The 17,681-nt window shown below is 38.7% G+C and overlaps 1 long non-coding RNA gene across 1 annotated transcript in view; it reads left to right on the forward strand.

Annotated features, from left to right (window-relative positions):
• Positions 1 to 16,959, forward strand: part of LOC149128641 (uncharacterized) — a 140,883-nt gene extending 123,924 nt beyond the window's left edge. Inside the window, exon 5 of the long non-coding RNA XR_016222451.1 lies at positions 16,665 to 16,959. This is a non-coding gene — a long non-coding RNA (uncharacterized LOC149128641). The remainder of the gene's footprint in view (positions 1 to 16,664) is intronic.
• Positions 16,960 to 17,681: the final 722 nt, after the last annotated feature.

Raw genomic sequence — 17,681 nt, forward strand, 5'->3', positions numbered from 1 at the left:
CAGGACCCTGCGTTGTTCTTTCGTCTGCTCGGCCCTCCCCGGGTTTGCTGCTGGTTCTTCCCAGGTTGGCTACCGTCCCTTCCACCTCTGTGGAAGGGTGGTTCCCCCTGCCACTTTCCCCACTTCCGCGGGGGAGCAGCACACCGCTGGCCGGCTCTCTCGGGGGCTGCACAGGTGTTCCTTCAGATAGATGTTCCTGGTGCATGTTGTCTCTCTCTTCCTTTATAGTCCTCTTCCACCAATCCCAACTCTGCTACCCACACACTGAGTACACTGCTCTACTCCAATCAGGAGCAGGTCCTACAGTTTATTGGTTGAACTGGAGGCAGCTGTGTAGAAGCTGTTTCCTCCTCTCCCAGCACCATATTGTGGGAGAGCAGATGCATAGAATAAGTCTTAATTCCAGTAACTTAGTCTAGTCTGAGTTGCTCCCCACAAGTTAGTTGGGCCAAGGGGGGTGTCAATTTTGTTTATTTTTTTCAAAAAGCCAGCTCCTCATTTGGCTGATTTTTTGTAATTTTTTTTTGATTCAATCCTGTTGATTTCTTCTCTGATTTTAATTATTTCTCTTCTCCTACTTGATTTGGGTCTGGTTTGCTGTAGATTTTCTAGATCCTTGAGGTGAGTTGAAAGCTCATCTATTTGGTGCCTTTCCAATTTCTTGATGTAGGCACCTATTGATATAGACTTTCCTCTTAACACTGCTTTTGCTGCATCCCGTAAGTTTTGATATGTTGTGCTGTTATCCTCATTTACTTCCAGAAAATTTTTTATTTCTCTTTTAATTTCTTCTGAGACCCATTGTTCATTCAGGAGCATGTTGTTCAATCTCCATGTGTTTGCATATGCTCTAGGGATTCCTGAGTCGCTAATTTCCAACTTCATTCTTTTATGGTCTGAGAAGCTGCATGGTATGATTCTAATTCTTTTGAATTTGCTGAGACTTGCTTTATGGCCTAGTACGTGGTCAATCCTAGAGAAGGTTCCATGTACTGCTGAGAAGAATGTAAAATCTTTAGCTGTAGGATTAAAAGTTCTATAGATATTTGTTAGATCCATTTGGGCTATAGTGTTGTTTAAATCTACTGTCTCCTTGTTGATCTTCTGTCCTGTTCATCTGTCTATTTCTGAGAGTGGAGTATTGAAGTCCCCCAGTATTATTGTATTGGGGTCTAAGTCTCCCTTTAAGTCCCTTAACAAATCTTTTAAATAAACCGGTGCCCTGTAGTTAGGTGCATATACATTGATAATTGTTATATCTTCCTGTTGAATTGATCCCTTGATCATTATATAGTGCCCCTCTTTGTCTCTCTTAACAGTTTTTGTGGTAAAGTTTATGTTGTCCGATATTAAGATGGCTACACCCGCTCTTTTTTCATTTCTGTTGGCATGGTATATCTTTTTCCAGCCTTTCACTTTCAGTCTGTATGCATCTTTGCTGGAAAGATGTGTTTCTTGTAAGCAGCAAATAGATGGGTTTTGTTCCTTAAGCCGATCAGCCAATCAGTGTCTTTTAACTGGACAGTTCAGGCCATTAATGTTCAATGTGACTAATGATAAGTGGTAACTTTGCCCTGCCATTTGCCAAAGATAACTTCTAATATATGCTTTGAATTCCTTGTGATCTTTTGCTGTGAGGTTTCCTTCCTTTACCTTCTTTCATATTGATGACCGTGTTTCTGTGTTTCTGTGTGCAACACATCTTTAAGCACTTTTTGCAGTGTTGGATGAGTTCAGACAAATTCTTTCAATTTCTGTTTGCTCTGAAAAGTCTTTATTTCACCTTCATTCACAAATGAGAGCTTTGCAGGATATAATATTCTGGGCTGGAAGTTTTTCTCTCTTAGTACCTGGGCTATATCTCGCCATTCCCTCCTAGCTTGTAGGGTTTCTGATGAGAAGTCAGCTGTGAGTCTGATTGGAGATCCTTTGAAAGTAATCTGACGTTTCTCTCTTGCACATTTTAGGATCTTTTCTTTATGTTTCACTGTGGAGAATTTAATTACAACGTGTTGTGGTGAGACTCCTTTGGTCGTGTTTATTAGGGGTTCTATGAGCTTCCTGTACTAGGATGTCTCTGTCCTTCTCCAAACCTGGAACGTTCTCTGCTAGTATCTCACTAAAAAGGCCTTCTAATCCTTTCTCTCTCTCCATGCCTTCAGGAACTTCTAGAACCCAAATGTTGGGTTTTTTAATAGTATCCTGAAGATTCCCAACAATATGTTTTAGATTTCTAATTTCCTCTTCTTTTCTTTGGTCTGACTGTATCCTTTCCTGTTCTCTGTCTTCTAAGTCCGATATTCTCTCTTCTGCTTCACCCATTCTGTTTGTAAGGCTTTCTAGTGTGTTTTTCATTTGATCTATTGAATTCTTCACTTCATTATGATTTCTTGTCACTATCAGTTTCATGTTCTACTAGTTGTTTCATTTCATTTTGATTCCTCCTTAATATTTCATTTTCACGAGAGAGATTTTCTATCTTGTCCATTAAGGATTTCTGTAGTTCAAGAATTTGTTTTTGAGAACTTCTTAATGTTCTTATCAATTTTTTGAGATCTGCTTCTTGCATTTCTTCTATCTCATCATCTTCATAATCTTGAATTGGGGTGTCTTTTTCATTTGGGAGCATCATAGTGACTTCCTTGTTTTTATTACCTCGGTTTTTGCGTTTGTTATTTGGCATATTGGAGATATTTGGTTTCTTCACTGTGGTGCTTTTTCTTGTTATACTATGACTCTAGATTAAGTGGACTGTCTGTTTTTGAGGGAGCCTTAGAGGCTTGAGATGGGTGTGGCCTGAGAGCTCTGTTTGGTGTGCCAAAGGTGACACTCCCAGGTTAGGTGTTGTAGATTTCTTTCTTTCTTTCTTTCTTTCTTTCTTTCTTTCTTTCTTTCTTTCTTTCTTTTTTGATTCAAAAGGGAAGTAATTCCACACAGCTGAACAAAGTTGGAGGTAGTTAGCAGGCAAATGACATACCCACAGGAGCCAGAGATTGGAAGCTCTTTCCCAAGGACCACACAGGGAATCTGTTCGGCCCTGAGAGTGGGCTCAAATTCTCCTTCAGTCTCCCACTGGGTTGCCAAAGTTACAGAATTGTAGTGTCTCTGGAGAGTACTCACGTGAATTCTGTGAGTTCTCTCCCCCATCGTCTCTTTTTTCACAGTCTCAATTCAGTAGCACCACAAATTCACTAGGTCCTAATCTCCTGTTAATTCACCCCGCCCAGAGTCAGGTTTTTCTGCTAGGCTCAGGGCCGGTGCAGACCTGAGGTCGCTCTGCTTATGACGTATGTCCAAGATGGCACCTGCTCTTTGTCTTGCTCACCTTTGAGAGGTGAGTGGAGAGAGAGAAACCCGTGTCCATATCGGTCACTTTTTTTTCTCTCTCTTCTAGTTAGCCTGGTGAACTTTTCCCCCCAGGGTTGTTCCCTCTAGGCTCCTCTTTCTGCTTGCCTGCCAGTGTCTCAGGCTATTGAGGTTCGGCTCACCTCGCGTTCCAGTGGTGGTGTGTTGAGTCTGCCACTGGTGTCCTGAACTGTGGGCTCCCACGCTCTCCACGCAGGTCCACTGTGAATCACTCTTTCTGTAAGAGTTTCTTCTGCTGTTTCTTCTCCTACTCTTCCTTGAACCTGCAGTATCTCCACTTTTATTAAACTGTCTCTCCCAAGACTATCAGTGTGCTCCCTTCCTATTCCTCCATCTTGCCTGCAACCAAAATGTCCAGAATTTAACAACTGCAGATGTGCTGGGTTATTTATTTTTAGTCATAATGTACAACCTTAAAGGAAATAAGAAAAGATTCTGAATATTGGATGGTACAAAAATAACATGTGATTCATGGGAGATTGCTTAGCCTAAACAAGGGCACATTGAGAAGCTTTTGGAAATATGGCATTAAAAATAAATATTCTTTCAAAAATATTTAAATCCGCCTGCGCCTCGGCTCACTAGACTAATCCTCTGCCTTGCAGCGCTGGCACACCGGGTTCCATTCCCACTTGGGGCGCTGGATTCTGTCCCGGTTGCCCCTCTTCCAGGCCAGCTCTCTGCTGTGGCCCGGGAGTGCAGTGGAGGATGGCCCAAGTGCTTGGGCCCTGTACCCACATGGGAGACCAGGAGAAGCACCTGACTCCTGCCTTTGGATCAGTGCAGTGCGCTGGCCGCGGCGGCCATTGGAGGGTGAACCAGCGGCAAAAAGGAAGACCTTTCTCTCTGTCTCTCTCTCTCTCTCTCACTGTCCACTCTGCCTGTCAAAAAAAAATTTAAATCCAGGTATATTTTTATATTCCATATTTTCTATTAATTTTTAAGACTCATCATATCATCCCAGAACTCATAATGAAAACACAGTATTATATTTTTTCTAATATAAGAATATTCTATGAGCATCAGTTACCTGATTTAATGAATATTTATTGTTGTTCAGCAATGCATTTCTGTCCACTTTAATGAGCAAAGATTAATTTTTCCAATCATACATATTCAAGAAACAAAGCAAGGAAAGTGACTGGGTCTTTTCTTTTCCCATTTCTTTCATTTAGTCTTGCACACTCCCTTTAATATTTCATTGACGTACTGGAAACAAAGACCAGTTGCCCCAAACTCACCTCATTGTCATATTTTTCTCTAGATTCTCTTAGGTTGTCCTTGGAGGTTTTACTCTAGAGCCTGAAAATCCTTCAGAAACATAGTTTTAAAGCTAAATCTCTAAAGGCTTAAGTTAAACATGTTTCACTGGAAGATAATATGTATATGCAGTATGTGAATCCTGCATTGGTAGAAGAATGGGTCTGCCAGATATAATGCAGGACACCCTAATACTGTGTGGAACATCATCAAACCAAAAATTACATTGTTTAGCAAAAATTCAAATTTATCTACAGACTTCATCTTTCTAAAATTTACCACTTTGTTCAAACAACACATAAAAACTTTTCAAATTAACTAATGAATTGATGACAAACTGCTGCCTATATTGCATCATGATCATTCCCCTTTTAACCTAGGGTATGAGGATACGTTGTTATTTGCACTTCCATCAATCAGTCCAATTATTTATACTGAATATTGTGAAGTCTATATATGTATAAGCTTCACAAAATACTTTTTTATTTTTTAAAAGATTTATTTATTTGATCAAGTTACACAGAGAGAGGAGGGGGGGTCTTCCATCTGATGGTTCACTTCCCAATTAGCTGCAATGGCTAGAGTTGTGCTGATCCAAAGCCAGGAGCCAGGAGTTTCTTCCAGGTCTCCCTCATGGGTGCAGGGGCCAAGGACTTGGACCATCTTCTACTGCTTTCCCAGGCCATAGCAGAGAGCTGGATTGGAAGTGGAGCAGCTGGGTTTTGAACCAGTGCTCATATGGGATGCTGGCACTTCAGGCCAGGGCATTATTTGCTGCACCACAGCACTGACCCCCACAAAATATGTTTTAATGAACTTCTATCTTCAATTTTACATTACCACAGTAACATTTTATGAAAAAGAAAAACTTCCCTTGTCAGCTGTGGCTATTAGTAATATTCAAATTATAGTTTCTAGTTGAAAGGCTCAATGCTTCCATAAAAATAATCAGTACTTTATCTTTTCTCAAGTGACCACAGCTCAAGCACCATGACTCCAAAGGGTAGGATGCCTTTTGTGATGAGAGACTAGATTAATCACACTATTTGACAAAGTAATTTCATTTCTAGGTGTTCATTCTAAGGAAACAAAAGGAATAGATCACAAAGACGTCTGCACAGGATGTTCCTCACAGTGTTGCTTGTAATAGCAATAAATCAACAAATAAATTGGAGAAATTGAGGATAACATTTACAATGCCATCAGAAAATGATTAGCTAAGTCAGTGATGGAACATCCAACCAGACTAGTCTCCTAACTGGATCTTACCATTTGTTCTTATCCAGCAACTATCCAGTCTCAAGAAGATAAATGAACTTTTTAAAACAGCAGAGACTAAAAAGAGAACTTCGGGCTTAAAATATACCAATATTTTCTGATTTTTATTTTATTTATTCATTTGACAAGCATTTTAGTTAACAATTAAGATACAAAAACTATATATTCATTTATTATGGACAATGGGTACTTCAAAAAGTTTGAAGAAAATGGAATATAAAAGTACATTTATTTTGGTGCATGAAAACTTGAAATCTATGCAGATAAGAGGATGTTTAAAAAACTCAATGAAAATAAGTGTTATAAAATCTATATATGAACTTTAAGTTTTTCTGAATCAAAATAATTTGTTTCATTATAAAAGAATTTTTGAAGTATCACTGCATATATTGTTTTTGAAATAGGTATGCATCATAGAATGCCTAAAGAAAGTGACTTAACATACATATCATCTTGCACATATTTTGAGTTAGGACTACTTAAATCTATTTTCCCAACAATATTGGAGGATATTATTCATTGTTATCAACTATATTCATCATATTTCACTTTTATCTCCATCCTCCAATTAAATCAATGTTTAAAATATTTGTTTTAATTCCATTAATATAAAAAAATAGGTTTCATGTATTTTCATGTACAATTCTAAGATAACCATACTTCCTGACCACCCTTCCTCCCTCCCTCCCTCAATCCTCCTCCTTCTTTCTTTTTTTTTTTTTTGGAGTTTTGCAAAGACACATTTTCAGTACACTATATAATCACAGGCTTAATATATAGTCACAGGCTTAACCATAAAAGTATCAACTTCTATCCTTTGATTATACACCCACATTTTGTTCACCTCATTAAATTTTTTTTATATTTTTATTTATTTAGTAAATATAAATTTCCAAAGTACAGTTTATGGATTACAATGGCTTCCCCCCCCATAATTTCCCTCCCACTCACACCCCTCCCTTCTCCCATTCCCTATCCCATTCCATTCACATCAAGATTCATTTTCAATTATCTTTATATACAGAAGATCAATTTAGTGTATATTAAATAAAGATTTTAACAGTTTGCACCCACACAGAAACACAAAGTGAAAAATACTGTTTCAGTACTAGTTGTATCATTACTTCACATTGGACAACACACTAAGGACAGATCCCACATGAGAAGTAAGTACACAGTGACTCCTGTTGTTGACTTAACAATTTGACACTCTTGTTTATAGCGTCAGTAATCTCCCTAAGCTCTAGTCATGAGTTGCCAAGGCTATGGAAGCCTTTTGAGTTTGCCGACTTCGATCTTATTCTGACAGGGTCATATCAAAGTGGTAGTACTCTCCTCCCTTCAGAGAAAGGTACCACCTTCTTTGATGGCCCCATTCTTTCCACTGGGATCTCACTTGCAGAGATCTTTCATTTAGGTCTTCTTTTTTTTTTTTTTCCAGAGTGTCTTGGCTTTCCATGCCTAAAATACTCTCATGGGCTCTTCAGCCATATCCAAATGCCTTAAGGGCTGATTCTGAGGCCAGAGTGCTATTTAGGACATCTGCCATTCTATGAGTCTGCTATGTATCCTGCTTCCCATGATGGATCGTTCTCTCTCTTTTTGATTCTATCAGTTAGTATTAGCAGACAATAGTCTTGTTTGTGTGATCACTTTGACTCTTAGAACTATCAGTGAGATCAATTGTGAACTGAAATTGAACACTTGGACTAGTGAGATGGCATTGGTATATGCCACCTTGTTGGGATTGTATTGGAATCTCCTGGCACGTTTCTAACTACACCATTTGGGGAAAGTCCGATTGAGCATGTCCCAAATTGTACATCTCCCTCTTTTATTCCCACTCTTATATTTGACAGGGGTCACTTTTAAGTTAAAGTTTAAACACCTAAGAATAATTTTGTGTTAATTACAGAGTTCAACCAATGGTACTAGAACAAAAAGAATACTAAAATGGATAAAGTATTACATGTACATCAACAGTCAGGTCAAGAGCTGTTCAAGTCACTGTTTCTCATAGTGTCCATTTCACTTCAACAGGTTTCCCCTTTGGTGCTCAGTTAGTAGTCGCCAATCAGGGAGAACATATATTTGTTACTTTGGGACTGGCTTAATTCACTCAGCATAATGTTTTCCAGATTCCTCCATCTTGTTGCAAATGACCTGATTTCATTGTTTTTGACTGCTGTATAGTTTTCTATAGAGTACCTGTCCCATAATTTCTTTATCCAGTCTACTGTTGATGGGCATTTGGGTTGGTTCCAGGTCTTAGCTACTGTGAATTGAGCTGCAATAAACATTAATGTGCAGACAGCTTTTTTATTTTCAAATTTAATTTCCTTTGGGTAAATTCCAAGGAGCGGTATGGCTGGGTTGTATGGTAGGGTTATATTCAGGTTTCTGAGGAATCTGCAGACTGACTTCCATAGTGGCTTAACCAATCTGCATTCCCACCAACAGTGGGTTAGTGTCCCTTTTATCCCAAATCCTCTCCAGCATCTGTTGTTGGTAGATTTCTGAATATGAGCCATTCTAACCGGGGTGAGGTCAAACCTCATTTTGGTCTTGATTTGCATTTTCCTGATTGCTAATGATCTTGAACACTTTTTCATGTGTCTGTTGGCCATTGGATTTCCTCTTTTGAAAAATGTCTATTGAGGTCCTTGGCCCATCTCTTAAGTGGGTTGTTTGTTTTGATGTTGTGGGGTTTCTTGATTTCTTTGTAGATTCTGGTTATCAACCCTTTATCAGTTGCATAGATAGCAAATATGTTTTCCCATTCTGTTGGTTGCCTCTTCACTTTCCTGACTGTTTCTTTGCAGTACAGAAAATTCTCAATTTGATGCAATCCCAAATGTTAATTTTGGCTTTGACTGCCTGTGCTTCTGGGGTATTTTCCAACAAGTCTTTGCAGGTACCTATATCTTGCAGGGTTTTTCCAATGCTCTCTAATAATTTGATGGTGTCAAGTCATAGATTTAGGCCTTTAATCCATGTTGAGTGAATTTTTGTGTAAGGTGAAAGGTAGGGGTCTTGCTGCATGATTCTGCACGTGGAAATACAGTTTTCCCAGCACCATTTATTGAATAGACTGTCCTAACTCCAGGGACTGGTTTTGGATCCTTGATCAAATATGAGTGGGCTGTAGATGTTTGGGTTGATTTCTGGTGTTTCAATTCTGTTCCTTTGGTCTATCCATCTGTTTCTGTACCAGTACCATGCTGTTTTGATTACAACTGCCCTGTAGTATGTCCTGAAATCTGGTATTGTGATGCCTCTGGCTTTGTTTTTGTTGTGCAAGATTGCTTTAGCTATTCGAGGTCTCTTGTGCCTCCATATGAATTTCAGCATCATTTTTTCCAGATCTGAGAAGAAGGTCTTCGGTATCTTGATTGGTATTGCATTGAATGTATAAATTGCTTTTGGGAGAATGGACATTTTGATAATATTGATTCTTTCAATCCATGAGCATGGAAGATTTTTCCATTTCTTGGTATCCTCTTCTATTTCTTTCTTTAAGGTGTTGTAATTTTCATCGTAGAGTTCCTTAACGCCCTTGGTTAAGTTTATTCCAAGGTATTTGATTGTTTTTGTAGCTATTGTGAATGAGACTTCCGCAGCCGTGGCATTGCCTGTGTATACAAAGGCTGTTGATTTTTGTGCATTGATTTTATATTCTGCTACTTTGCCAAACTCTTCTATGAGTTCCAATAATCTCTTAGTAGAGTTCTTTGGGTCCCCTAGGTAAAGAATCATGTCATCTGCAAAGAGGGATAGTTTGAGTTCTTCCTTCCCAATTTGTATCCCTTTAATTTCTTTTTCTTGCCTAATAGCTCTGGCTAGACCTTCCAGAACTATATTGAATAGCAGTGGTGAGAGTGGGCATCCCTGTCTGGTACCAGGTCTCAGTGGAAATGCTTCCAACTTTTCCCCATTCAATAGGATGTTGGCCGTGGGTTTTTCATAGATTGCTTTGATTGTATTGAGGAATGTTCCTTCGATACCCAGTTTACTTAGAGTTTTCATCATGAAAGGGTGTTGTATTTTATCAAATGCTTTCTCGGCATCTATTGAGAGAATCATATGGTTTTTCTTCTGCAGTCTGTTAATGTGGTGTATCTCATTGATTGATTTGCAAATGTTGAACCAACCCTGATTACCAGGGATAAATCCCACTTGGTCTGGGTGGATGATCTTTCTGATGTGTTATTGCATTCTATTGGTGAGAATTTTATTGAGGATTTTTGCGTCTATGTTCATCAGGGATATTGGTCTGTAATTCTCTTTCAGTGCTGCATCTTTTTCCGGCTTAGGGATTAAGGTGATGCTGGCTTCATAGAAAGAATTTGGGAGGATTCCCTCTTCTTCAATTGTTCTGAATAGTTTGAGAAGAACTGGACTCAGTTCTTCTTTAAATGTCTGGTAGAATTCAGCAGTGAATCCATCTGGTCCTGGGCTTTTCTTTGTTGGGAGGGCCTTTATTACTGTTTCAATTTCTGTCTCAGTTATGGGTCGGTTTAGGTTTTCGATGTCTTCCTGGTTCAATTTAGGTAGGTTTCATGTGTCCAGGAATCTATCCATTTCTGATAGGTTTCCCTGTTTGCTGGCATACAAGTCCTTGTAGTAATTTCTGATGATTCTTTTTACTTCTGTGGTGTCTGTTGTTATGTTTCCTTTTTCATCTCTGATTTCATTGATTTGGGTCTTTTCTTTTTTTAGTTAGTTGGGCTAATGGGGGTGTCAATTTTGTTTATTTTTTCAAAAAGCCAGCTCCTCGTTTGGCTGATTTTTTGTAATGTTTTTTTTTTTTTTTTTGGATTCAATCCTGTTGATTTCTTCTCGGATTTTAATTATTTCTCTTCGCCTACTAGATTTGGGTCTGGTTTGCTGTAGGTTTTCTAGATCCTTGAGGTGAGTTGAAAGCTCATCTATTTGGTGCCTTTCCAATTTCTTGGTGTAGGCACCTGTTGATATAGACTTTCCTCTTAACACTGCTTTTGCTGCATCCCACAAGTTTTGGTATGTTGTGCTGTTATCCTCACTTACTTCCAGAAAATTTATTTCTCTTTTAATTTCTTCTATGACCCATTGTTCATTCAGGAGCATGTTGTTCAATCTCCATGTGTTTGCGTATGCTCTAGGGATTCCTGAGTCGCTAATTTCCAACTTCATTCTTTTATGGTCTGAGAAGCTGCATGGTATGATTCTAATTCTTTTGAATTTGCTGAGACTTGCTTTATGGCCTAGTACGTGGTCAATCCTAGAGAAGGTTCCATGTACTGCTGAGAAGAATGTAAATTTTTTATGTGTAGGATGAAAAGTTCTGTATATATCTGTTAGATTCATTTGGGCTATAGTGTCATTTAAATCTATTGTCTCCTTCTTGATCTTAACAGAAGAATCAGTGTAGCAGAAGAAAGAATATCTGAATTAGAAGACAAATCACAGGAAATTTTTGGTCGCAAGAAGAAATTAGAAAACTAAAAAATGGTGATGGTAATCTAAAGATACAATCAAATGATGCAGCCTATGGATTCTAGGAATTCCTGAAGGCATGAAAAGAGAGAAATAATTAGAAGGCCCTTTTAGTAAAATAATAACAGAAAACTTCCCTAACTTGGAGAAAGGAATGGACAGTCAAGCACAGGAAGCACATAGAACTCCTAATAGACATGACCAGAGAAGATATCCCCATGACACATTGTATTCAAACTCTCTAGAGTAAAACATAAAGATTCTAAAATGTGTACAAGAGAAACACCAGATTATTTTCAGGAGATCTCCTACTAGATTCACATCAGACTTCTCACCAGAAACCCTTCAGGCTAGGAGAGAATGGCGAGATATATTCCAAGTCTTAAGAGAAAAAAAGTCAACCCAGATTCAATGTGATGCTAATCAGAATACCAAGGACATTCTTCTCAGCAATAGGAAAAATGGTGCTGGAATTCATATGGAAACACAGGAGACCCTGAATAGCTAAAACAATCTTATACAACAAAATCAAAGCCAAAGGCATCACAATACCAATTTTCAAGACACACTCCAGGGCAGTTACAACCAAAATATCATGGTACTAGTGCAAAAACAGAAAGACAGAGCAATGGAACAGAAAGAAATGCCAGAAATCAATCCAAGCATCTACAATGAACTTATATTTGACAAAGAAGCTAAAACCAATTCCTGAAACAAGGACAGTCTCTTAAACAAATGGTGCTGGGGAAAATGGATTTCCAGATGCAAAAGTATGAAACAAGATCACTACATTACACCTTACACAAAAATCCATTCAACATGGATTAAAGACCTAAATTTGCAACCTGATACCATCAAATCATTAGAGAACATTGGAGAAGCCCTGCAATACATTAGCACAGACAAAGGGTTCTTGGAAAAGATCCCAGAGTCAAAGGCAATCAAAGCCAAAATTCACAAATGGAATTACATCATACCAAAAGGTTCTGTACTGCAAAAGAAACACTCAGGAAAGTGAAAGTGAACTGAGAGAATGGCAGAAACTATTTGCAAACTATGCAACTGACAAAGGATTAATAACCAGAATATATAAAGAGATCAAGTAATTCAAGGAAAACAAAGCAAACAACCCTGTGAAGAAATGGGCAAAGGACTTAAACAGACATTTTTCAAAAGAGGAAATCCAAATGGCCAAAAGACACATGAACAAATTCTCAGGATCACTAGCCAATAGGGAAATGCAAGTCAAAACTACGATGAAGTTTCATTTCACCTCCATTTCATACAAAAATCAATGAACAGCAAATGCTGGAAAGGATGTGGGGGAAAAACACTAATCTACTGTTGGTAGGAATGTAAACTGCAAAAAGCCACTATGGAAGACAGTATGGAGATTTCTCAGAAATCTGAATATAGATCTATCATATGACCCAGCCATCCCTCTCCTGAGAATTTACCAAAAAGAAATGAAATCAGTATATGAAAGAGTTATCTGCACCCCCATGTTTATTGCAGCTCAATTCACAGTAGCTAAGACATGGAATACACACAAATGCTGTCCACAGAAAACTGGATAAAGACATTATGAGATTGGCTGGCACCGTGTCTCACTAGGCTAATCCTCCACCTGAAGCACTGGTACCCCAGGTTCTAGTCCCCGTTGGGATGCCGGAATCTGTCCTGGCTGCTCCTCTTCCAGTCCAGCTCTCTACTGTGGCCCGGGAAGGCAGTGGAGGATGGCCCAAGTGCTTGAACCCTGCACCCACAGGGGAGACCAGGAGGAAGCACCTGGCTCCTGGCTTCAGATCGGCACTGTGCACCAGCTGCAGCAGCCAACTGGGGGGTAAACCAATGGAAGGAAGACCTTTCTCTCTGTCTCTCTCTCACTGTCTAACACTGCCTGTTAAAAAAAGAAATTATGAGATATGTACATCATGGAATAATATTGAGCAGTAAAAAAAAAATGAAATCCAGTCATCTGCAACAAAATGGATGCATATGGAAAATTCATACTTAGAAAAATAAGCCAATACCAAAGGAGCAATTACCAGATTTTCTCCCTGACCTGTGATACTAACACAGCATCTAAAAAGAAATCTGTAGAGGTGAAATTCACACTTGGAGAAGCAATATCTTGAGAAGCCCTATTCTTGACTGTTGAGGAACAGTTTTGCTTCATAGTATTTTTGAACTTTTTACTTAACATAGAGTTAAACATATGTGTGTTAAGTCAATTGAAAATAGATCTCAGTAAGAAATAAGAGTGCATCTGGCCTCAGAATCAACCCTTAAGACATTCAGGTCTGGCTAAAAAGCCCATGAGAGTATTTCAGGCATGAAAAACAAGACATTCTTGCCGGCGCCTCAGCTCACTAGGCTAATCCTCTGCCTTGTGGTGCCCGCACACCGGGTTCTAGTCATTGTTGGGGTGCCGGATTCTGTCCCGGTTGCCCCTCTTCCAGGCTAGCTCTCTGCTGTGGCCAGGGAGTGCAGTGGAGGATGACCCAAGTGCTTGGGCCCTGCACCCCATGGGAGACCAGGATAAGTACCTGGCTCCTGCCATTGGATCAGTGCGGTGTGCCAGCCGCAGTGCGCCGGCCACGGCGGCCATTGGAGGGTGAACCAATGGCAAAAGGAAGACCTTTCTCTCTGTCTCTCTCACTGTCCACTCTGCCTATCAAAAAAAAAAAAAAAGACACTCTGACAAAAAAAAAAAAGACCTAAATGAAAGATCTCTGTGAGGGAGAACCCAGAGGAAAGAACGAGCCATCAAAGAAGGAGGTACCTTTCTCTGAAGGGAGGAGAGAACTTCCACTATGACCATGGCCTTGTCTAAATAAGATCGGAGTTGGTGAACTCAAAAGGCTTCCATAGCCTTGGCAACTCATGACAAGAGCCTCGGGTGATTACTGACGCCATAAACAAGAGCGTCAGTTGTTAAATCAACAACAGGAGTCACTATGCACTTACTCCCCATGTAGGATCTCTGTCCTTAATATGTTGTACAATGTGAATTAATGCTATAACTAGTACTCAAACAGTACTTTACACTTTGTGTTTCTGTGTGGATGAAAACTGTTGAAATCTTTACTTAGTATATACTAAATTGATCTTCTGTATATAAAGATAATTGAAAATGAATCTTGATGTGAATGGGATGGGAGAGGGAGCAGGAGATGGGTTGGTTGCAGGTGGGAGGGAAGTTATGGGGGGGAAAGCCACTGTAATCCAAAAGCTGTACTTTGGAAATTTATATTTATTAAATAAAAGATTTTTAAAAAGAAAAAAAGAAATAAGAGTGGGAATAAGAGAGGGAAAAGGATGAGGGTGCGAATACAGGTGGGAAGGGGGGCATGGTTGGAAGAATCACCATATTCCTAAAGTTGTATTTATAAAATATATGAAGTTTGTAACTGTAAAGTTGTATAGCTCTTCACTCATTTCTATGGACTTATTCTAAGGGTACAGTTTAAAAACTTGCTTTGGAACCCCAAATTCCCTTATGCTGGGTGGTAAAAATACCACCGTGTTACAGTGATCTTATGGATAGAATTAAGTATCTGGAAATAATAACAGATAGAATCATAAGGAGTGACTGTTTCAACTGGGAAGCAGTCCACACAGCAGATTCATAAAATGACAATCAATTTAAATATCACTCTGACCTCAGATTCAGCCAGTAAGGCATTCTGCTATGGCTGAAATCCCCACGAGAGCATTTCACATGAGGAAAGCTTTAGATACTCTGGCAAAAAAGTCCTCACATGAAGGACCTCAGTGGGTGAGACCCCAGTGGAAAGAAGTGGTCATCAAAGGAGGTACTTTGCTTTGAAGGGAGGAGAGAACTTCCATTTTGCTTATGGCCTTGGCTAAATATTGATGGAGTTTGTGTATTCAAAAGGCTTACATAGCCTAGGCAGCTCAGGTCAAGAGCCTCTGGTGATCACTGACATCATACATAAGAGCGTTAATTGTTAAATTAACAGCAGAGGTCACTCTGCACTAATTTCCCATGCAGGACTTCTGTCCTCAAATAGTTGTATTATAATTATGCTTAAGTGCTTACAAAAGTTGTATCATTCTTGGATGCTTCTTTAAAATTAACTAAGTTTCTATAAAAAAAGAAGTGAAATTAACTACAAGATGCAATGACTTCGAACAGTCCTTGTCTCCACTGTTGAGGAACAGTTTTTTTGTGCACATTGTTGAACTGTTTACTTAATACAGCGTTGGTCTTCTGTGTATAAAATTAATTGAAAATGGATCTTAGTGGAGAATGGGACAGGGAATGGAAGAAGGAGGAGGATGAAGGGTGGGAGTGTGGGAGGGTAGTTATGATGGGAAGTATCATCATATTCCTAAAGTTGTATTTATGAAATGCATGAAGTTTGTAGTCCTTAAATAAAAGTTTTCTTTGGGAGAAAAAAAAGGAATATGAGAATGAGATGTCATGAACAGTGTGTAACTCTTATTCTTGTCTGTTTTAAAGATTCCTTTGTTGTAAGGAGACCTCAAGGTTTACGTGGGGATCAAATAAGATTTTATAATTAAATTTCATTATGTAGCAATAAGAAAACAAATAAGATCAATGTGAATAATCTGGGTTAAATAATTTTTACAGAAATGCATGCAATATTTTTTCAAAGTTTCTTCAGTGCCTAAGGTGTTATCATTTGGTTCCTTTATGAGAATGTCTTCCAATACCATGAATTATGTGCCATTGCTTCTGAAATAACAGATTTTTTATTTCATGCCATGATGAAAACTCTCATAGTGGATTATATACCAACTTTGAAGTTAAGAAATGGTTTCATAGAAGGTCATCATCTCATGATATTATCAGAAATAAAAGGTTATACATCTATGAAATATTTTAAAAGAACATAATAGAATGAATTATCAAATTATTGAATAAGAATAACAAAGTTTTTGTTAATAAATTAACAAATTATTGAATACCAATAAAATAGTGACAGGACTGTTTTATTTTTGAAGTCATTTAATATGCATTAGAAAATAATTTTCAAAAAATAAAAAGCAATTAGGTTAACAAAAGTTACCACATTGTCATCATCATATTTGTTGAGTTTCCAAGAGATTAGTGAATAAAAGAGGCAGTTTTTGATGTCACTGATGAAGAGCAAGTTGATGGTGATGATTCTCATCTCCACTGAGATTGTCTCGGTGCCAGAACACTTTGGGGTTTTTCACATTCAGTAATTATCTACACAACCATAGTGGGCTAGTGAGGTAAGCACCATGATTATTTCAATTTTTTTTTTCAGGTTAAGAAACTGTGCAGGGGCCGACACTGGTGTAACAGACTAATGCACTGGCCTGAAGTGCCAGCATCCCATATGCATGCCGGTTCAAGACCCGGCTGCTCCACTTCTGATCCAGCTCTCTGCTATGGCCTGGGAAGCAGTACAAGATAGCCCAGGTCCTTGGGCCCCTGCACCCATGTGGGAGACTCAGAGGAAGCTCCTAGCTCCTCCTGGCTTCAGCTCAGTGCAGCTCCAGCCATTGCGGCCATCTGGGGAGTGAACTATCAGATGGAAGACCTCTCTCTCTCTCTCTCTGCCTCTCCTCTCTCTGTGTAACTCTGACTTTCAAGTAAATAAATAAATCTTTAAAAAAAAAAGAAACTGTACAAGAAAAAGGTTAAATAACTTTCCCAAACTCACAGACTTGGAAGGCATGAGCTAGTCATATGAAAACTAGATAATATATTGCAGAGAATTGAGGATTTAGTATTTTTATTTTCAGTGATTTTTGAATACAATTTCTTCCCAATTTTAGGGTGATATAAGACCTACAGGGCCTCCTTGTGAACCTGGTGTAACCAGTGTACCAATGAGCAACATCAAGGAAACATGGAGACCAATTTATATAAGGTTCAGTCATTACAACTTATTTTTCTTTTTATTTTTAAACTTTTATTTAATGAATATAAATTTCCAAAGTACAGCTTATGGATTACAATGGCTTCCCCCCCCCCATAACATCGCTCCCACCCTCAACCCTCACCTTTCCCACTCCCTCTCCCCTTCCATTCACATCAAGATTCATTTTTGTTTCTCTTTATATACAGAAGATCAGTTTAGCATACATTAAGTAAAGATTTCAACAGTTTGCTCCCACACAGAAACATAAAGTGAAAAATACTGTTTGAGTACTAGTTATAGCATTAAATCTCAATGTACAGCACACTAAGGACAAAGATCCTACATGAGGAGTAAGTGCATAGTGACTCCTGTTGTTGATTTAACAACTGACACTCTAGTTTATGGCGTCAGTAATCA

This window comes from Oryctolagus cuniculus, chromosome 1, assembly GCF_051225735.1.
Source record: "Oryctolagus cuniculus isolate XC-2025 breed Fujian yellow rabbit chromosome 1, ASM5122573v1, whole genome shotgun sequence".
In the NCBI taxonomy this organism is placed as follows: Eukaryota; Metazoa; Chordata; class Mammalia; order Lagomorpha; family Leporidae; genus Oryctolagus; species Oryctolagus cuniculus.